This window comes from Cuculus canorus, chromosome 4 (genome assembly GCF_017976375.1).
Source record: "Cuculus canorus isolate bCucCan1 chromosome 4, bCucCan1.pri, whole genome shotgun sequence".
Classification (NCBI taxonomy): Eukaryota; Metazoa; Chordata; class Aves; order Cuculiformes; family Cuculidae; genus Cuculus; species Cuculus canorus.
Window position 1 is genome coordinate 23916626 of NC_071404.1, and position 22983 is coordinate 23939608.

At 37.7% G+C, this 22983-nt stretch overlaps 1 long non-coding RNA gene across 2 annotated transcripts in view; it reads right to left on the reverse strand.

Annotated features, from left to right (window-relative positions):
* Nucleotides 1-224: 224 nt before the first annotated feature.
* The window catches only part of LOC128852061 (uncharacterized), a 57324-nt gene continuing 34565 nt past the window's right edge, over nt 225-22983 (reverse strand). For both annotated transcript variants that reach the window (XR_008449672.1, XR_008449671.1), the window contains 4 exons: nt 12856-12919; nt 6855-6905; nt 3684-6322; nt 225-784 (listed from right to left, as the gene is read on the reverse strand). This is a non-coding gene — a long non-coding RNA (uncharacterized LOC128852061). The remainder of the gene's footprint in view (nt 785-3683; nt 6323-6854; nt 6906-12855; nt 12920-22983) is intronic.

Genomic DNA, 22983 nt, shown 5'->3' on the forward strand with positions numbered 1-22983 from the left:
GTTGTGAACGTATGCTAACCTGAGGTATACAGACAAGTAAGATAAACAAAATTAAACTAGAATAATGTTACTGTGATATTCACCAAGTTCAATTCAATCATTGAAATAAATCTTTTGAGTAATTGGTTAAAAACTAAATAATGATTTGGATTCTTGAAGTACAACGCATGCAGATGATAGCGTATTTTTCCTGTGCAGCATGGGCAACAAACAGGAGGGCTGGAAAGCACTGGGCTGCTAGAAAGCAATGACCTAGTTGCTATGACTGAAACTTGGTGGGACAAATCCCATGACGGCAGTGCAGCTATCAATGGCTACAGACTGCTCAGAAGGGGTAGGTGAGGAAGGAGGGGCAGAGGTGTTGCCCACTACATCAAGAAATGGATAGGGTATGAAGAGCTGTCTCTGAAGAATAGCCATGAGCATGTTGAAAGCCTATGGGTAAGAATCAGAGACCAAGGCACCAAAGGGAACCTTGTGGTTCTCAGTGTACTGGTAGATGAAAACATGGACAAGAGCTGACAACGTGCACTCACAGCTCTGGAACCCAATCATATCCTTGCCTTCATCAAAAGGAGTGTTGCCAGTAGATCAAAGGAGGTGATTCTGCTCCTCTACTCCACGTAGGTGAGACTTCACCTGGATTACTGTGTCCAGCTCTGGAGCCCTCAGCACAGGAAGGAAAGGGACCTGTTGGAGCGGGTCCAGAGAAGGGCCACAGACATGATCAGAAGGCTGGAGCACCTCTTCTGTGAAGAAAGGCTGAGAGTTGGGGTTGTTCAGCCTGAAGAGGAGAAGGTTGAAGGCAGACTTTATTGTGGCCATTTGGTACTTAAAGGCGGCCTACAGCAATTATGGGGACAAACATTTTAGTAGGGCCTGTTGTGATAGGACACAGGATAATTTATTTTAATTAAAAGAAAGTGAATTTAGAGTAGATATAAAGAAGATGTTTTTTCACAATGAGGGTGGTGAAACACTGGAACAGGGTGCTCAAAAGGTGGTAGATAAGCCATCCCTAGAAATATTCAAGGTCAGGTTGGATGGGCCTCTGAGCAACCTGGTCTAATTGGAGATATCCCTGCTCATTGCAGGGAGAGTTGAACTAGATGACTACTAAAGGTCAATCCAAACTTGATAATTTCCAAATTTGATAATTTCTATTGAACATTATTACATAAATTCCCCAATATATGTCATATGAGAAATGTGTTATCCAATTAAAAAAAAAAATGTGCATGTGCTTACAAAGAAAAGAACAAAATTAAAATAGACTATTGGAAAATAATAATAATTCAGACCAAATTTGCTCTAAATTTGCAGTAATACCATTAGTCAAAACTATTTTTCTTACTATTATATTTTTGCGTAACCTGTATATATCAGGATTATATAAGAAAATGCATGCAGTACCCTTGTTGCTTGAAAGAAGCCCACTTCCAAGTTCACGATAGTGTTTAGGCTACAGAAATGTAGAGAGCTATATCACTTTGAAGACTATAAATTTATTTTAAATTATTTAATACACTTCAATAATGACCATCATAAATTCAGTTAAGGAGAGAGAAAAAAAATCTCAGCAAGAGACAGAGCCCAGAACTGCCTTAAAATGGTGGAAAAAATGGGACCTGTTTTGCTTAGACAGAGGTAATCTGTGGTTCAACAGAACATTTGTAAAGGTTGTCCTACCCAGCACAAGCAGTTACAAGAAAAATTTGAAAAGATCAGTAAACCAACCTGACCTTGGATACCTCCAAGGATGGGGTATCCACAACTTCTCTCTTCTGTTCCAATACCTCACCATTCTCACAGTAAAAAATTTCTTCCTAATATCTTCTTAATGTCTAACCTAAAACTATTCTCTTTCAGCTTAAAACCATTCTCCCTCATCCTATCACTGCAATCCTTGATAAACAGTCCCTGTCTATCTTTCCTGTAGGTCCCCTTTAAGTACTGGAAGGCATCCTTGTGTTATCAACACTGCTTTGGTTAAAAATCTGAAACACAGCACTACATGGACTGCTATGGAGAAAAATAACATCCCGGCCACACCTAGTACACCAGGATATGTTCTGTTATATGAGTGGAGTAGAATCTGCTGTTGGTTTTGTGTGCTACGATAATCAGTGGTAAGATGAAAAAAAAGATTAATGTTCCATTACAGACTGTTTACCTCAGTAACTGCAGTAAGCAAAATAATGACAATGTTTCAGAAAGAAGGAAAAAAAACACCTAAATCATGGTGCATTGCAGGTGCACTGTTTTATGCCGCTGTTCTTCTATGTTGAAAGCTAACATTTTTTTTCTTTTGACATATTGCATGAAAATTACGTGTTTCTGAAGAGCAGCAATTTTATATAGAAACTATGGAGCCTGGTGTATCTTTACATAATAAAAAAATTACAGTAAGATTTGAGTTTCTTTTAAAAATAAAAAATGCATTTTCAATATTCTAATGAGTTAGAGCTTGTATTTCAGATGTTCAAAACTACAGTACTTTTTATCTGCTCTGCTTTCCTTGTGAAGCCAATGTACTTCTGATGTACTTGCTCTGTGTTTTGGATGCCTGTTAAGCGTCACCTTTTCTTGGTTGAGTTAAAAGCAGATCTAAGTCTCTGTGACAAAAATAGAAGATTCATCAGAGACATATATAAACAATGCTGGCCTGTTTGTTATATTTCATTTTTAAGCACAAAAAAATAAATTCATTCATGTCCCATATTATATCCAAAGGGTTCAGTTTGAACATTTATTTGCCTCATAAAAATCAGACAGTGCCTCTTTAAAGGATAATGAAAATCAGACTGTTTGACTTTCCAAGATACATAATGATGAAAACACATATTCATGTGCAGAAAGAGATAAAATACAGTTGATATCTGTCTGTCTTATCTGTTCAGTATAGTTTAACTCCTGACTAACCTGTCAGGAGAAAAACCTTCTCAATACAAGTAGAGATGAAAAGACATGATTTATCTTTCTAATGATATTTATATAGTGAAGATATTTTATTACTGAAGGTTATATGAAAAAGATGACACTTCCAGAAAATCAATTACTTACATTACATACGATTCTCTAATACTTGCAATAAAACCTCATTGGAGACATTTCTTTCATGTCACAAACTTTCAATTCTCGGTAGTGATTGATACAAAAGTAATTAATTACAGTTGAGAAGACAACATTTTGTGTTATAGATTGAACTCAGAAACAGTGAAATGAATTCACTATTATGTGTGCTAATTTGTAAAAAATATAAATTAAATGCATTCCCCTGTAATACCCGAAATTATATTATAATAATAATAATAATTCTGATTAGAAGTATTGTCGTTCCTGAAAATGTGCATGTTGTTTAAATATACATGTGTGCGTGCAACAAAGCACACACAGAGTTCAGCTAATAGAGAACACAGGATTGAAATACAGCTGGATTTGAATGTCATTCCTAAGAAGAGAGAGAGACTTTCTGAAAATCTGCGTAACATTGTCTCTATTTTTGTCTCTTGATCTTGCTGAGGTTCATAAGAGACACTGTTTCCTTTCTCTGTAAATTCTCATCGAAGTTAGGAAAGTCAAGACAAAAAACCCAAAATTCAGAAAGAAAACAGTAACAAGAGATGATGTACATTGAAGTACAAGACAGATTCATAACTCTGCACAAGACTAGTTGTCGTTACCTTAGTGCCAAACAGTGATGTTTCCAGTGTTTAGTTGTAATCAGTATCTTCATTAATGTCCTGGGTGATAAAATAGACTAATTTGATTTGTGCATAATGAAAAGATAAGCTGACATGCTAGAACATTAAAGGAAAAGAATTCAAATTATTCTTTTCTGTCAGCTTTAAGAAATGTTCTGAAAAAATAATGGAGATAATTTTCAAAACAGTATACAACTATGCATAAGTGGAAATAATCAATTTTGTCATCAGAAGACAAAAAAGCTGAATTTGTCACAGTTTTTGGAAAAGAAAGTGGAGGTAAGTGTGTTCCTATGTTTGTCAATTCACATAGTAAGTAAGTTTTTCTTATGTTCAGGCAGAATTTCCTTTATTTCAACTTGACTGGGCAGAAAATCTGGGTAGACACCTCCACCCCTGCTCAGGCAGAGTCACAGCAGGTTGCCTATGGCCATGCTTAATTCCCAATTGGGTTTTGAGTATCTCCAAGGATGAAGATAATGCAGCCTTTCTGGGCAACCTCTGCCAGTTATCAACCACTGTTGTAATGAAGAAGTTTTTGTTATGCTCAGATGGAATTTCCTGTGTTTCAACTTGTACGTAATCTCTCTTATGCCATTGAGCACCACTGAGAAGAACCTAGCTCCTTGTTCTTTGCAGCCTCCCAGCAGGCATTTGTGTACATTAATAAGATCCTTCCTGAGCATTCTTTTCTCCACTGTGAACAATCTCACCTCTCTCAGCCTCTCCTCTTATGAAAGATCCTCCAGTCCCTTGGTCATCTTTGTAGCATTTCACCGGACTTGCTGTATTACATACATGTCTCTCATACTGGGAAGCCCAGCACCGGACACAGGACTCCAGGTGTGTCCCACCAGAAGGAGGGATGGCTTCCCTAACCTGCTGGCAATGTTTTGCTTAGTGCAGCACAGGAGTCTGTTCTCCTTCTTTGCGGCAAGGGCACATTGCTGACCCATATTCAACTTGCTGTCTGCCAAAACCTCAATTCCTTTTCTTCTGAGCTGCTTTCCAGCCACCAGCGTGTACTGGTGCAAGGGTTTATTCCTGTGCAAGTGTAGAATTTAACACTTACCTTTCTTCAGTTTCATGAGGTACCTGTCAATTCATTTATCCAGCCTGTTGAGGTTCTTCCGAATAGCAGCACAGACACCTGTTGCATCAAACGCTGCTCCTCATTTTGTATCCTCAGCAAACTTACTGAAGGTATACTTTACACTAATATCCAGGTCACTAATGAAGAAGTTAAAATGTACTGGACCAAATGTCGACCCTTGGGGTATACTGCCAGTGACTGGCCTTCAGGTACACTTTGTCCTGTTGATTGCAACCCTCTAAGCCTGGAAGTTTATCCGATTTTTGACCCACCTAACTGTTCACTTATTTATCCCATTTTTAATCAGCTTGTCTATGAGGATGTTTTGGAAGGCAGTATCTAAAACTACAGTCAGAATAAGCAACATATACTGCTCTCCCCTCAATCACTAAGTTGGTCATCTCATCAGGAAAGGGTGTATCCTTGCATTCCAATAATTTTTATTCATTTTATGATGACAATTTGGGGATAAAAACAGTAATAAATCTGACAAATGGTAGCAGACTTAGCTTGAAAATATGGCTACAAATTCATGTATCATCTAGTGTCCATTTCATGTTATCCCTGAATCTCGTATTCTGTGTCATCAGGTTTCAGAGGCAAATCATAACATCCTGAGTTAAAACAAATCAAATAAACCAGAGCTATTTTTGTGTTGTGCTATCTTGGGTAGGAGTATATGGCAAAGAGATGAGCTCACCACTTAAACAGGTGACTTCCTGTGTAATTCTAAGTGCTTAACAGACCCTCAAGCCAACAGCAAGCAGTTGTGGAAGTTATTGCTCTGTCCCATGCTTACATTGCCAAGTTTTCTAATAAGAGATAATACTCTGCTATGCAGAAATCTAGACTGTTAATTATTTTCGAGTCTGTAGTATGAAGATGCTGAGTTTAACATATACTTTGATAATTCCTTCCTTCCTGACACATTTTGAAATAGATACACAAATAATAAATTTAGGTGGGTGGAGTCAAATTGAAAAGTTACCTCATTCGGGTTTTTTTCTTTAAAATATTTCTCTTTTTTTCTTAAAAAAAGATATACATTTTTAAAATTACCAAACTCAGAATAGGACTTCACTGCCATTGATAAAACAGAGATTTCTCTGTGTACCATAGAATTTAATGGTTAGGCACTTGCCGGGCTGCAGGAGCCTCAGATTCAAATTTTAATGTTACCTTGTTCAGAAAGGTGACTGAACTGGAGACTCAGCTTCATAAAGAGTAGTGTAATCAGTAGCTGTTACAGCAATCCTAAGCTAGGATTTTGCGTTTCTCGAATAAAAGCCATACTACCAACCTGCATAAGATTATTCTTACATACTATCTAAGCCAATGAGTACTTATTTGTAAAAATAATGGAACAACTACATCAGGAGATGAGATGTACAACTACATCAGGAGATCTCAGAGACAGAGAGATGTTTCCCTTAAATTTAGAAGCCACAGCAGGACTGCAGAGCTGAATTCAGGCAGATGATGGGAGATATTTCCGTGGAGGCTGAAGGAATGGGGTTGAGAATACCTTAAGGAGAGAAAGCAGACACTTTTTAAGATAAACATCTTTTCTCCTGTTATCTCTTGCATTCGGTTACAGGATGCTAATCTGTTTTATTTTATGCCAGTACTTAGCTGCTACTTAGCTGAAAGTGGCTCGTGTGATTTGAAGCTTCTTCTAAGATAAACTGTTAAGTAGCAAAAAACAGAGGCCTGTGACACCGGTGTAGTTAATAATGGCTTGCCTTGAACCGCAATATAAGCATAACAAAAGAGTGTAAGTAGCTAGAAGGCTGGAAGCACCCTGGAACACTGTGGTGCCAGAGGCGGGCATACTTTTGTCTAAGGATGGGGCAATGGGATCGCCAAAGGGCAGGGAGAGATCCAGGTAAGCAGCATCGGGAAAGAGGGGCTTTGACAGTTCGAAAGTTGTCAGTCTCCTAAACACCCAATTACATCCATCCCCAGTTACCCCATGACCATATATGCGCCTATATATGTATATTTATGTACATACACATTCACATCCAGCAATTTTAAAAAGCTTCAGATTAACTTACCCTGCTGCATTTATTTTTCCTTACTTCTTAAAAGCAGTTTTTGATCCTTTCCTGTGTAGTGAAACAGATGATGATCTAAGTATACACTTTATATTTTGTATGAGATTATATCTTAGACGAGAAAGATCATTTTCTACTAAAAATATTCGCATTTTGGAGTTACACTCTGCAAATATCCACAATAAGTATGAACTTTAATATTGTTTAACACTACCTTTTATTATATTTGATCTCCTTTGAAGAGTGACCTTAAAATCAATACAAATGAGGAATGTGAATTGAGTACCTTGCACACTATTATGAAACTGTTCATGTTGATCTATCTGTTAAAAATAAAATGAGGGCCACCATCAAAAGAGCAAACTTTAATATCTCAAAATATAATTGTCAGCTTGGAGTAACTGCAGTTTTATACTGTGCTGCTATATAATGAATTTGTTCCCTTCAGGCACAGTACACCCAAGAGCATTTTCCAGTGCAATAACTGAAGAACTTCCCTTCTATTTTGGTGTAAAGAAAATTGGGACTATTGAATCACTAGCTAATGAAAAATTACAGATCCATGCCAGCAACATAATGTATCAGTAGTTAGAAAGCTATGTGGCAAATAGTGCCAACAGAAGCTTTATAGAAGAAAATTAAGTTCACAAAATCCATTTGAAGACTTTTAAAGTTGCAAATATTGATTGATATGCTTTAGATTGTCTCCAAGGTCCTGATTTTTCCTCCAGTATACTCCAGGAGAACACAAATTCAGTTACAGTGAATTAAATCTGAGTGCTAGGATGTGATGTTCAAGTGCAGAATATCTGAAGAATTACTGTCAGAATATTCTTTTTTTCCACTATATTTTTTACTTTAATTTCATTTTTTTCCCCTTACCATCTGTATAGGCTTAATTTCAAGTGCAAAATCAGACAAACAAAAAAGTGTTCATGGTTCTATCAGGAAAAAAGCGAATAAAAAATAATTGAATGGTTGTGACACAAAGAATATATGCCATGTAGCATGCACTCTTTGACTGCAATTCTGTGAAGAAGGTATTCAAAGCTCAAATTACATGGTTACAGGGATGTCAGTAAGTGTGGGTGTTAGCTTATGCCACTCTCTATGTAGGCTGCACAAGGACATGTCAGTATGAGGAAAAGTAGTCTATAAAAAAAGATGGTGTTATCCACACAGTGCCTTTTTGCCAGGGATGAACTCAACCGCTAACACCAGACGCTGTGGTGCAATCCATCTTCTTCAGCCTTCTGTGTTTAGTTTATAGAGTTCATCTGGTAATTCAAAGGATAAGTCTGGAATCTTATCTGCTATTCCTCAGATTTCATAGCTTTTCTGAGCTATTTTGAGTTTTAAATATGCAGATAGTAAGTGCTTAGTTTCCAAGTGTATATTTCTCAATAGTAATTGTTGCAATGCGAGTAAACAGCAGTTAGGATGTGGATGTGAAAATTCCACTATTTATATAGGCATACATGCTTGGATGTATATGTTCTGTATGTTTTTTCTATATATTTGGATGCAAATATCAAGAAATATAGCATCACAAGAAATCAGTAAGTTAATGAAAGAATACGGCAAGGATTTTGATGATACTGAATACTTACATACACTATTATGTAAAAGAACTGTTAAAAAAATCATATTCTCTCACTCCACCTGTTCTTGGAGAGATCAATTATTCCAAATAGGTAATAAAGGGCCTGCACTGAATTTGTTCGGTGTTCCATATAAGATTGCTTTGTTGGACCCTCTGATATCTGTTTTTTTTATGGCAACTGAGCGTAGTTTAGGGGTTTATCTTCTTGCTCTGGAATCCAATGTATTGGGTTTTTCTCCACCTCTAAAGAGCACTCTTGCCCCAATATTTTGCTACTCTGAAAGTTGATATTGTCTGTTGGCTTGACCCACACTCCTCTGTGAACTACAAATCATTTGTTGCCTGCAATGGACAAAGCTCACAACTGCGATATTTAGGAAAAGCCTAAATTGTTGAAAAATTATTCAGTATTGTCTTTCTAAAGACTTATGCGTGTCCTAAAAGAGATCTTTCAGAATTGTCTTTCTCTAGAAGTTAACTTGTTGCATAACAAGTGTTAAAATATATGAGCCTAGGTGTTCTATTCATGCTTATGAAATTGCTGTATATTTAAATTTTATGACGTATTCTTTTTCCACCTACTAGTCTGAGTTATTTTTCAGATGAAGGAATACTAGATTACTTGTTTTTTCTCTGTCTGGTCTCATGGCTCATAGAAACTCATTCTGCCATTCAAGCTAACCAGGAAATGGGACGGTCAGGCATTGGACTGAATCACAGAGTAGAAAATAATTCAATATGTTAGCCTTTCTATATTTCTTCCTTCATGCCTTTAGTTAGGTAACTGGCTAGAGGCTTTCTAAATACAGTATACAGGTTCATTGAACCGGTTGATCCCATTAAAATGTGCTAAGCACAGATGGCTCAGTGATCTTTGGTTACCCACAACCCTGTAAAATATTGGTAAACCCCAACTGGCTACATGAGTCATAAAAACGTCTGTTGTTCAAATAGGTAGACCCAGCTGGAAGTCTGTGCTTTTAAAAAGGCAACTCATTTTCTACAAAGCAGCACAATCAAAACACCTCTCTTACCTGATATGAGAGTCAAACTCCCCTGCGTTCATTTAGCTGCACAGACCTCTCTGGATGCACTGACACTCTGGGCAGCTTCACTGTCATACTTTTATGACTTACCAAGCCAGGCATAGCTTTCTAGCAGCCCACACAGTTATAGGTAACTCATGCTCACTGAACCAGTTCATTCCATCTGTGTTTAAAAGAGTTCAAACCATGAAGAACAATCCATGTCACATTCATTTAAACATCTGAGAATCATGATGCCATTTGCAGCAGTACCAGGGGTGACCTCCTGAGCTTTGAAGGGACAGTGAAATTCTATGGCAGTGCAGCATCCAAAAGCTATTTATTGCTAGTATGTCTGATGGAAACATTAATCTTCTGTTATAGAAGAGTCAGCTTGTGATGGCAAGCCAAACAGTATTACAATGCTGTACCTGGAAAATGTAAAGTGGGGTGTAGGGTATAAAAATTAATATCTAAAGAATTTATCAACCACATAGTAAAAGATGAGAAAAGTTATATTTACATTGGAACATTAATTATTTTCTCTGGGAATTTATATGAAAAGAATCTCTCACAAGGACTATGTGATGTCGGAGTTGGATCATGATATATTCTCAGCTACATCCCTTCAGTTGTAATCCATAGTACATGATAGGTGTGTACAGGAGGAAATAATAAGCCTGTCCCTTCAGGGTCTGCAAATCAGTGTCTGTATTCAGAGAGGCAAGGAATAATAAGAATTTGCAAGGGGAAAGAGTTTTTTCTGGTATCTACATTTTACCTCGAGCTAGGCCCAATCTGACCTTCAGCAGAAATATTAACCCAAAACATATAGAAAAACAAAGAAATCTTACAAACGTATACATATATATGCTGACTTTTTTTTTAATCATCTCTAATTGAACTTTAAATATTTTAATCGTAATTTTATATTATTTATTTTAAACACTTCTGTTTGTTTAAAAAAACACATTGTTTGTTATTGGTCTATCGATCTTTATAATGAGTTGGAAAGTCTCTGAATTTCCCCCTACTGCAAATGTCCATTCCTGTAGCTTGCTGTTGCATAGTATACTACCATCTATTTCACATAAATGAAGTGACAGAATGATGTACTGAATCATCATGCAAGTGTGTTATGAAGCAATTATAGTTGATGGTGCAGATGTGTTCAAATTAACTTTCTTCCCTGACTTCAGAAAATCTGCATCAGAGACTTAAGGGAGCATTTCTTGTATTATTAAAAATAAAGTACTAGCAGAACCGGGCAGAGATCGATCCCACTTTAACAGTTTAGAGCAGTGAAAGGGAAAACAAGCCTACTTTGCACAGTTAACAATTTATTACACCCTAAGTTTGGCCCTGGATTACATTTCATAAGCCGAAATCTTTTAAAGTAATATGTGTCATTTCCTTAAAGGCTTACTTATTTTGAGAATTAATTAATACGATTTTTTTTTTCCTCCCAAATGTCTGTAATGATTAGTTGGAAAAGCTTGTGCCAGGTGCAAGAAGGCATCATGTGTTCTTAAAACAGAATGCTGCCTCTCAAGTGCTGGCAAACAATTGTGTTATGACTGTGTTTTTGTCTGAAAAAGACTTGTATTAAAACCTACGCTAAAGAAGAGATGAAATGCTGAAGATAGCTGTCCTCTTAGAAGGTGTTCATATACTCTTTGAAAATCCTTTAATGGGACCGTTAGTCTTAGACTTGCAATTATTTATTTTTCTGTGACATGAATCAGAGTAAATTTAGCTCTTCTGTATGTTTTTATTCAGAGAATATGTGGCATAAAGATCTTTTGCATAGTTTGTTCAAGCAGACTCAAACCAATCGTAGAATCACAGAATCATAGAATCATAGAATGGTTTGAGTTGGAAGGCACTTTAAAGATCATCTAATTCCAACCCCCTGCCATGGGCAGGGATTCCACCCACTAGATCGTGCTGCTCAAGTCCCTATCCAACCTGGCCATGAATGCTTCCAGGGAGGTGGCATCCACATCTCCAATTTATAGCCATTCCCACTTGTCCTATCACTACAAGCCTTTGTAAAAAGTCCCTCCCCAGCTTTCTTGTAGGCCCCCTTCACGTACTGGAAGGTCATTATAAGGCCCTCTCGGAGTCTTCTCTTCTCCAAGCTGAACAAGCCCAATTCTCTCAGCCTAATCTTATAGCAGTGGTGTTCCAGCCCTCTGATCATCTTTGTAGACCTCCTCTGGACTCATTCCAACAGTTCCATATCCTTCTTATGCTGTGGATTCCAGAAATGGACACAATACTCCAGGTGGGGTCTCACAAGAGGGGAATAGAGCAGAATAGAGGGGCAGAATCACTTCCCGCGATCTGCTGGCCATGTTTCTTTTGATGCAGCCCAGGATACGGTTGGCCTTCTGGGCTGCAAGCGCACATTGCCAGCTCATGTCGAGCTTCTCATCAACACCTTCAAGTCCTTCTCTGCAGGGTTGTTCTCAATCACATCATCCCCCATCCTGTATTGAAATTGCGGATTTCTGCAATTTCCAAGGTGTAGGACCTTACACTTGGCCTTGTTGAACCTCATGAGATTCACAGAAGCCCTCTTCTCCAGCCTGTCTGGGTCCCACTGGATGACATCCCATTCTTCCAATGTGGCAGCTGCTGGAAGTAATAAGCTTGGAGTAATCTGCAAGCTTGCTGAGGGTGCACTCAATCTTGCTGTCTATATCATCAATGAAAATATTAAACAGCACTCTGTGCGGACCTCTGAGGGACACCACTTGTCATAGATAGCTATCTGTACATCAAGCCATTGACCATTACTGTCTGAATACGACCATCCAACCAATTCCTTATCCGCTGAACAGTCCACCCATCAAATCCATGTCTTTCCAATACAGAGAAAGGGATGCTGTTGGGGACTGTGCCAAAGGCTTTATAGAAGTCCAGATAGACTACATCCATTGGTTTTCCCAGCGTGTGTAAGGTCATAAGCAGAACCACCTGAATAGGTTTATAGGAATGGTTGGACTCGATGATCCTGGAGGTCTTTCACAACCTAGTGATTCTGTGAATCCAAACGGCATAGTCTTCGAACATATGTAGAAATAATAACTCCCAGACTGAGTTTGGAATATGTTCCCTTGAAGATGTACTGATCACAAAGCACCTAAGCTTACCTGTAATGAATTCAATGAGAAATCTTCTGCACTCACTGCAATCAGAAGTGCCACATTTTCTTTGGGTAATTATTTTTTTTAAATTTGAGTTGGCTGTTAGGTCACTTGATTTTAGTGCCTCAAGCAAAAGCTTTTATAAGTGACTGGAGATTAATTTTGCAAGCAAGATCTTTAGGTAAGTTAGGTAATTCCAATATATTAAATTCACTGCTTACCTGAAAGTAAGTACCCTGCATTAACTTCCTTCAGAATGTATACGTGCATGCCATCAAAGATAAGCTGTCAAAACAAGATCAAGTGCTGTTTAAGTTCACTTAAAAGTCAACTTTCATTCCAAGGTGATGTGTTTCTTCAAGGTGAAGTGTGTGGAATCACATACATCCCTGTTGCAGTTCTGATTTTTGCTTGTTAGTAAATGTCATGAATGTTCCTATCATTTGCTAAGGCTAGTTAGACTTCAGAGGCTGAAAATACATTTTAAAGGAAGACTTTGGGTTTGTATGTTCTTCAAGTGTAAACTAGATATGGTCAAATACAAAGCAGACAAACAAATAAGTGTGTACAGCAACTCATTAAATCTTGTGTGAGAATAATATCATCCCTCTAAGTGAAAATACATCATTATCCCCATAGTAGTCTCATCTTTTACATGATTATAACAAATGTATTTTCTATATTCAAAGAAAATCTTGAATGTCTAGACAATTAAAATGTTACTAGGAAAAAATACAAGGAAAGAATCAGATACATAATTAAACATATATAAAAGACAGATTTTCTTTGTCAATCTCACTTTTATTTAAGCAGCTACTGCCAGTAAAATTAGTGGAACATTTGCATTCAGTGAATGTAAATTCTTGTTTTCCAGAATCTGTTTCATAGATTTGAAGTAAAAAATAGTTCTTAACAAGAAGTTTACTTTTATGTTTAAATTTCAGAACTGAGAAATGAGAAATTTTTTTTTGTATTCCTTCATGTGCTGGCAGACCCTGGTCCTGAGAGCATTTATTATGAATATAGGTTGTCGGCTTGGTAATGAATAATTTTTATTCCCTTGCTCTTCCTTTTCTTATAGATATTTGTTACCTGTGATTAGCCAGTGATTACCTGTAGCTAGTTTTGTCATTAAATTGTCTATCTGCTTCAATGTAGAGATGTTGCTTGCTTTGCAAAGTGTGGTTTTCATATAATCACTGGGAAATATTGGTTCCAAAATAGTCAAGATGAGTTTTGCTCCTGCTTTCAAAGGAGCTGGAATTTACCTTTTCTGCTCTTTTTTTCCTGTGTCAGTTCAGTAATACTGTATTGCATCTATTTCTTATGGGATGCATGAGTCTTTTTTTAAAAAAGAATAAAAAATCTCAGATATTTATTCTCAAACTTCTGCAATTAATTTTCTAGTATTCAGTTCAGATTTTTGTGGACTTACGCAAGTTTTCACAGATATCTGTCACCTGCAAGAACATTTATGAAGAATGAGCTATTCAATTCTTTATCAACAGAAGCAAATGGAGTCATGCATTTGTCAGAGTTTCGGACAGTGGCTGATTTTCAAACTATATCAACTGGACTTATGCCTTCCTCCAGGTGTTTAAGCATGACATCCACTTTGCCAACACAAATTTAAACAAATTCTTAATCCTTGATTGAATAGGAATTAGTTTTCCTATGCTTTCTTTTCTTCCCTCCCCGTACAGATTTCATCATAGTACAGTATTACTACATTCTACAGTTTTTTCTTGTTGAGGACATTTCAAGGATTTTCTAAGCTCTGTGGCCAAGGTGTTGATTTATAGATTTTTTTCTCCCTTTTTGAGATATTGAAACCTATCTCTGTTTACCAGTGCTGCTAGAATTGTATTCCTAATTCTTCTAAAAACCATGAAACAACAATAAAAGTATCAACTTACTGGAGCTTTACTTTGTCTCTAAATAGGCATAGATCAGGCATGTGCTCAATGTCTGCCTTGAAACCCAGTTCTATCCATATTAGACAAAAAACAATTAGGCAATGGTATGATTATCTTCCCTCTTCAGCACCTCATGTATAATCATGCTACTAAGTCTGACACCAGCTAGTACACTCTCTAAGTGATAATTGGGTAATTAGCCATGCAGTTTCAATGACATTTCTGGAAGCAGCGTAGCCAAATTCTAGCCCTTTGTTTTGAAAACCCTTACCCTGCAGTGGGTTTAATGAATTTCATTTGGTTAGTTACCTAGTTCATAACTAGGGAAGAGAAAGACGGAGTTCATTTTTAGAAAACAGCAGTGTAAAAATAGTGTCATCTGTGAAAACAGTAATTTATACCTAATGCAATTTACGCTAGTCAGGCACTTTTACTAAAATAGCATCTCAGTATCATTAACAGCTGCAGCATGATTTAAACTCTAAATAAAAAGGGTACCTGTGCTCAATCCATATGGTCCTGAAAATAATACCTGTTGTTTATTCTGTAGCCTTCCTTTAACTTGCAGCTAAGACTATGAAAAATTGCTCTGCAGTTCTTTTTTTACCACTGCAGGGGACAAAGTATACCAGAAAACCACATTATAGATTATTTTGTTTTGTTTTACTTTTCACTATTGTTTCTCCTGCTGGACTGTATGGTCGACACTAAACTGTGACTTGCCCCTTCTCCACTATTGAAAATGTTTTCTCTGAAGAAGCATCAAACTAATTCACCAAAAGAACCACATTTCACAGCAAAGAAAATCGCCTTGAGGGAGAAGAAACGAATACATATTAATAGAAGAAAGAAAATACAGTTTGGAAGTGCTGTGTGAAAGGGAAGAAGAAAAAGACATAAAAGGAAGTGAGTCTAATGTAAAAAAATGATAGAGGTGATAGAGAGCCAGTCAGAACATTTCAGTTCTCAGATTACTGAGGCAAAGGCAGAGCAATGTAAATCCTGCAGTTAAAGTCAAAGGCAGTCAAGAACAGAGTGTAATGTAGTCACCTCCCATTGCATCTCTCACCATCTGCTGTATCTTGACAAATAATGTATCACAGAATTAAGTGCAAAGTGCAAGGTCAAGAGCCAAGGTATTTCTCTCATCAGGGAACCCAAGATAGAAAGTATTGATCAATCACATCTACGTAACAGCAGCTTTTTGGCTCCGTAATTAGTGCTGAATAATTTTATGTTTTGATATCATTAAGATTGAGTTGCTATCCGGCATATGGCAAAGAAATGCAAATACTATAGTTGTTTAGCATCAGAAGGCAAAGTATAGACAAAGAAAAGGAGTTAGGCGACAGCTCAGCATGATTTAATCTTGAACCTGAGTGATGAGATGGCTAAGCAGGTAAAAAGTAGTATCGGTTATGAGACATAATGAGGAAATGAATGTGTTAAAAAATATTTTTCTTCATAAAAATGGCTTTTAAAATCATGGAGTTATACCAAACACAAATTTCTTCCTTGGGTGTCATAGCTTCAGACAGAATTAATGAGTGACTCAATAACTCCTGTATTAACATAATAGAATAGTTAGACTCATTCAATGGAAAAGTAGAAGTATCATTGTATGTTTTAACATAGCATTGTTATTGGTGAGAGTATTTTATTAAGTGAAATGGAAATGAGTTAAATCACAGGTAAAAAGGATTAATCATGTAATCCACCTCTAAAGAACCAGTATCAATCCAAAGGGATATGAATGAATATTAACTAAATATGGATTTGCCATCACAAATTCATGCAATTTGGCAAATACAAGGACATATTTTGCCCTCAGTGTACATAGCAAAAAGCAAAGAAGCATAGTTTCATAACAGCAGCAGCATTTACTCCACCATCATTAAGCTTCTCTCATAATTTTTGTTAAAGAGTTACTTGGCCATTACACCTTAAAGTATGATTTACCACGCATTTTCTTAGGGACTAATCCAAATTGGGGCTGAGCACCTGCAACTTCTATTGACTTCTTCAGTGAAAGTTGCAGATGCTGTCACCAGCCCAAAAGATAATTTGATTGTCTCTTACTGAGTCTTTAAAATAATTTCCGTTGTGTTTTTTCGGAAAATAATAGATCAAAACTAGGCAAACAAATAAACACAGAAGTAAAATGCTCCCTAAGCTCCAAGTACATTAATATTCATTTACTCATTTCCATTCTTTCAGTTCACTGAAAATAAGGTCTATTTGAAAAGAAATACAGATTTTTCCAAAATGTACATAGTAGTACACACATTAGATATACAATATGTCAGAGAAGATTTCCATGTCAATACCTTGCTCTAGTCATTGGTTCTGAATAGAGCATGCTATTTATTGTTTTTATCACAGATGGTACATTTAGGTCCAGGTGAGGCTAAAATCCTACTGTCACAGATAGTTCTTGCTTCCAAAAATTTACAGTCGAACTAAGATCACTACAAACATTGCAAAGTTGAGTCAAGATTGTTATTTTTGAGCAAATTACATCCCATTTGGGCATGGGATGCAAAAAAGCTTGTTTTCTGGTGTAGGGATTTTGCATTGAAGTTTGTCTATTCATACCTACAATGGAAGCACAGAGAAGATGTGTACCAGAGTCTACCATAAGCTCCTGCTCTTTTCAAATATATCCAAACCTTAATAGCTTGAGGATGATATTGTATTTATATCCAATGTCAGATGGAACGAGGCATTTTTCCTTGTATTTCAATCTCTTCTTCTTTAACTTCAGAATAATAATACAAGTTATTCTTAGCATCATAACGCTAATGTTTTAGGCACAAGTCATTGGATTGCTTCAGTTATACTGGACTTACTGAAATCTAGATTTACTTCAGGGAGTGCAAAAAGAATATTTCCCCTTATTGTGGCAATATGAAAGAGAAAAGAGATATAACCTGATCCATAACAGAGGTCTAAAATCGTAATGGATCTGGTTTAATCTTGAGCTGTACCTCAGGGAATAAAGCTATGACCTATGCAAGGTCCATTTACGGGCTAAGCTGGAGCATATGCCGTAGGACAGCACATGAAATGTGTTAGAAAATTCTTCCCCAAACACAGAAACAAATTCAAAGTTGTGTGTGGTTATGATAACTGGAAGATTCACTTATGATCCTACCATTTTATAGTGAATGAGAATCATAGAATCATAGAATGACTAGGTTGGAAGGGACCCACTGGGTCATTGAGTCCAGCCATTCCTAACACTCTCTAAACCATGCCCCTCAGCACCTCATCCACCCGTCCCTTAAACACCTCCAGGAAGGTGACTCAACCACCTCCCTGGGCAGCCTCTGCCAGTGCCCAATGACCCTTTCCGTGAAATTTTCTTTCCTGATGTCCAGCCTGAACCTCCCCTGGTGGAGCTTGAGGCCATTCCCCCCTTGTCCTGTACTCTGTCACTTGGGAGAAGAGGCCAGATCCCTCCTCTCCACAACCTCCTTTCAAGTAGTTGTAGAGAGTAATAAGGTCTCTCCTCAGCCTCCTCTTCTCCAGGCTAAACAACCCCAGCTCTCTCAGCCGCCCCTCATAAGACTTGTTCTCCAGCCCCCTCACCAGCCTCGTTGCTCTTCTCTGGACACGCTCCAGAGCCTCAACATCCTTCTTGTGGTGAGGGGCCCAGAACTGAACACAGTACTCAAGGTGCGGTCTCACCAATGCCAAGTACAGAGGGAGAAACCTCCCTGGACCTGCTGGTCATGCCGTTTCTGATACAAGCCAAGATGCCATGGCTCATGTTCAGTCGGCTGTCAACCAACACCCCCAGGTCCTTCTCCTCTGTGCAACTTTCTAGCCAGACTTCTCCTAGTCTGTAGCACTGCATAGGGTTGTTATGCTCCAAGTGCAGGACCCGGCATCTGGCCTTGTTAAAGCTCATGCCATTGGTCTCAGCCCAGCAGTCCAGCCTGTTCAGATCCATTTGCAGAGCCTTTCTACCCTCCAGCTTCCACCCAGCTTAGTGTCATCTGCAGACTTGCTAAGAGTGCACTCAATGCCTTCATCCAGGTCATTGATAGAGACATTGAACAGGGCTGGACCCAGTACCGAGCCCTGAGGAACCCCACTTGTAACTGGCCTCCAGCTGGAGTTAACTTCGTTTTCCACCACTCTCTGGGCCCGGCCATCCAACCAGTTTTCAACCCAGGAGAGTGTGCGCCTGTCCAGGCCAGAGGCTGACAGTTTCTGCAGCAGAATGCTGTGAAAAACTGTGTCAAAGGCTTTACTGAAGTCCAAGAAGACTACATCCACAGCCTTTCCCCCATCCAGTAGTGGAGTCACTTTGTCATAGAAGGTGATCAGGTTAGTTGGGCAAGATCTGCCTGTTGTGAGCCTGTGTTGACTGGGCCTGATCACCCGGTTCTCTTGCATGTGCTTCATGACAGCACTCAAGATCACCTGTTCCATGACTTTCGCCAGCACTGAGGTCAGACTGACAGGCCTGTAGTTCCTCGGATCCTCCCTGCAACCCTTCTTGTAGATGGGCACAACATCAGCCAGCCTCCAGTCTAGTGGAACTTCCCCAGTCAGCCAGGACTGCTAGAAGATGACAGCAAGGGGTTTGGAAAGGACATCCGCCAGCTCCTTTAATACTCTTGGGTGGATCCCATCCAGCCCCATAGACTTGTGTGTGTCTAGCTGGGCAAGCAAGTCTCTAACTGCCTCCTCTTGGATCATGGGAGCCTCATTCTGCTCCTCTCAGGTTTGTACGCAGGGGGAACAACTTCCCTTACTATTAAAGACTGAGGCAAAGAAGGCATTAAGTACCTCAGCCTTGCCTTCATTCCTTGTCACTGTTGTTCCTTCTATAAATATGGAATAGCCTCAAAAATCACCTAGCTACAGAAGCTTGGAAACAGGACAGTTGTAATATGCTACTATTTGCTCTTGATTCAGTCTTTCTGTTTATCTGAGGCAGCTGCTGACCCATATTACTTTTTATACTTTTCAAAATGGCTTTTTCATAGGTTCAAGCTGCCTAGAGAATAAAAATAAGTAGCATCAAGCATTATGCTATTCTGTGTCCTTATCACCAGAAAAGACATGAACCAATGGTCAGTGATATTTTCTTCAAGTATAGGTACCGGCTGAAATGACAAGTCCAGTATGGAATGTTCAGTCACACCACCTAGGAAACAGTAACTGTATAGTCAGAGAATATAGAGACAAAGAAACCGTCTGGGCAACAACATACACACAAAAATCAGAAATAAGTAGAATTAATTTTAGTGTGAAACTACAATCACAAGTATGAAAGGTAACATGATTTTTTCTAATGAATTCCTGGTCCTTACTGCATGGTCGTTACTTCCTGATAAGTAGCAGATATCCGCATTGCCTATGTTGCTTTACCTACTAATCCTGTCTTGTAAGCTCTCGATTGAGTCATCACTCACTCATAGGCAAAACTGCAGGAATCCCTGTTGCTCTCTCACATAAAGGGCGGATCCACTTCCTCGCCATCCTGCCTAGTCCTTTTTAAAGAGCTTGTATCCATCCACCACAGCACTCCAGACTTTTGAGTTATTCCACCTCAGGGATATGTTTTAGTAATAGACAGGTATTGATTGGACTCGATGATCTCCAAGGTCTTTTCCAACCAAGCAATTCCAGGATCTCCATGACCCCAATGAGATCATAGTTCTATTTGTTGCCCATACTGCATGCATTTATGTACAGGAACTCTGTATCATATCTGAGGAAATGCCTGGCTGGCTTTAATATCAAGAAAAGAACTGTCTCTGCCTTGACTCCTTCAGGATGCCACTGGGAGGAACATTGCTCAAGTTTTCACAGAAATACACATATTTTGGAGGGAAGATATAGCCAGACATAGTGGCACATTTTGTTCTGTTTAATAAACATTATTAATAATTACATTAAAATGAAAATTTCATTTCCAGGAAAACTATCTTCTTTTACATCTTCTGAACAACAGTTAGTGTTGGTTTAGGTAGTGAGTAGAACACATTGCACTTCATGGGATATGTTATTGAACTCCATTTCTAATCAAATTAATTAAAAATGGAATATACCTTAACAGAAAAATTGAAAGTCTCCTGACTTCATTTTGCATGCAGATGCTGAGCTGCATCAAGATTAGATTAATTTACAATTCTATTTTCTACTTACAACTATGGTCAAGATACATTCCCTCCCACCCCCAAATGGCCACTTTTCATTTAAATTACAGCCAGCGAGGACAGTGTGTTTTGTGTTATCTTTGAGCATGATTTCTCAGAAACTAGTCCAATTAATTTTACTGCAGCTAATATAACCAACTATATGGATAATTCCAGTCTCCTAATTTGCACCCAAACCAAGACTTTAACTAACACAGATAGGTTGCAAATGTAGCTATATAATTTACTTCAGAATCATAACACATGTTTCAAGTTAATAGAATTTCATTGCCAATATTTTTCTTGGCCAGCCTTCTCAGCATCCCATAGTAAGATATCCATTCACAATCAGAATTTCTATAAAAGAAAATGGTTCAGATTAATTTCCCACAGAACATTAATAAAGCTAATGGAAATACACAGGGGGCAACTTGGCCCAACAGCACAAATGTAACTGCATTTCAAATATTACTCCAACTTCTGCTCCAATATGAGCTAATTTGCAAAGACTTCTTTTTCTTTGTAACTCTTATTAAAATCAACAATAGAACTATAAGCACAGCAATTTTTTTCAGTGCAGAATCAGAGATGTTTAAGAACACTTATGTTGCTAGCAGTCTAAATAGAGCTGAAGAGCTTTAAAAGCTGTAATGTGATTCCTTAAAAAAGAAAAAAATGAGATTTATTCATAACAGAGATTCATTTACCGTTTCTATAGCAATGTAACCTATTCTTTGTCTCTTTAGAGGCTCCTACACTAGAAGACTATTATAACACACATTGGTTGTGTGTTTCAAACCATGTGTGTAACATAAAAACAATAGTCCTTATACAGAATCATAGACTGGTTTTGGTTGGAAGGGATCTTTAAAGATCATCTAGTCCAACCACCCTGCCAAGGGCAGGGGCATATTTCAGCAGATCAGGTTGGTCCAAGTCCCATCCAGCCTGACCTTGAGCATAGTTCATGACTTACCTACATGAACAATTTATAACATACCAGTTTACGAATGGCAAATTTTAATATATGTGGTATGAGTCCATCATGAAAAAACAAAGTAATTTGAGTTACCTCAATCTACAGTGAAATTTTAAAAGAAATTTGAATAGTTTGCACTTACCATTGCACACTAGCAAACTGGTGTTATTGTGGCCCAGCTACTGTATAACAACCTTTAATCCATAGTAAATCAGTTGTTTTTCTAATGTTTCAAAAACTTAAAAGCATTGGAAAATGTGTATGTTTATTCAGCTGATGAACTACAAAAAACTCTTTTTCATACTTTTAGACATTTTGTATTATGTATTATGTATTGAGAGAGGTCTCTTCTAGAACTTTACAGTGTTTCAGAAACAACAAAACAATGACTTTATCCTATGGTCAGCAAGAAAGAAGGAGTTAGATTGGCATATTATAAAGATTTTATTGAAAATATGCTAGTAATATTGTATTTTAGTGAGGTAATATTGCATTTTAGTGAGTCAGTGATTCCTTTTAAAATATGAATATAGACTGTTCACAGTAGTGGTATAAGTAATTTTACTGCTTTAAAAAGATTGTCATTAATAGCAAGATGAAATTAAGCTGTAGAGTGAAGTACTCATAACCTGGGCGGGTTTAATTGGAGTTTCTAGTTGCCAATACATAGACTCTCAATTCATCATGAGATCCAAGTCTAAAGTTTTAAATATTTCTCAAACCTAGAGACACAATTCCTCTTCGACTCTAATTTTTTCTTCTATTAAGTTGTGTTATGACCACACATTCTCTATATTACAAATTTATACTACTGTATGAAGGTGCCCTTAGACATCCTGATACACTCATACCTAAGACAGACCAGCTGCAGAGGAACTCTGGAGGAATTTATTAGAAGACAATAAACAAATGAAAAAGCCAGCGTTGGTCGGGGGTCAATATTAATATTTATCTGGTGATTTTTAAGCCACTTAAACAAGGAAGAATGTATTTTAAAGAGGGTTTTTTTTCCAGAATCTCTTGTGTGAGCATGATTATTATAAATTTAGATCCATTTCAGCTAGATAAAAAGAGCTAAAACCATTGTTTTGCTCATTTAGAAATAAATAGCACGAGGCCTATTAGTAGGATAGGGCTCTAAGCTGGAAAACAAAACATGACCCAATCCTTTCCTCCAATTGCAAAATACTTTACATGTAGATAACAAAGGTATATGTAACGTTCAGATAACTGCACTGCAAATTCAGAAACACCATAACACCATAGTCAATGACTAAACTTTTGTTCTTTGCTTTTAAT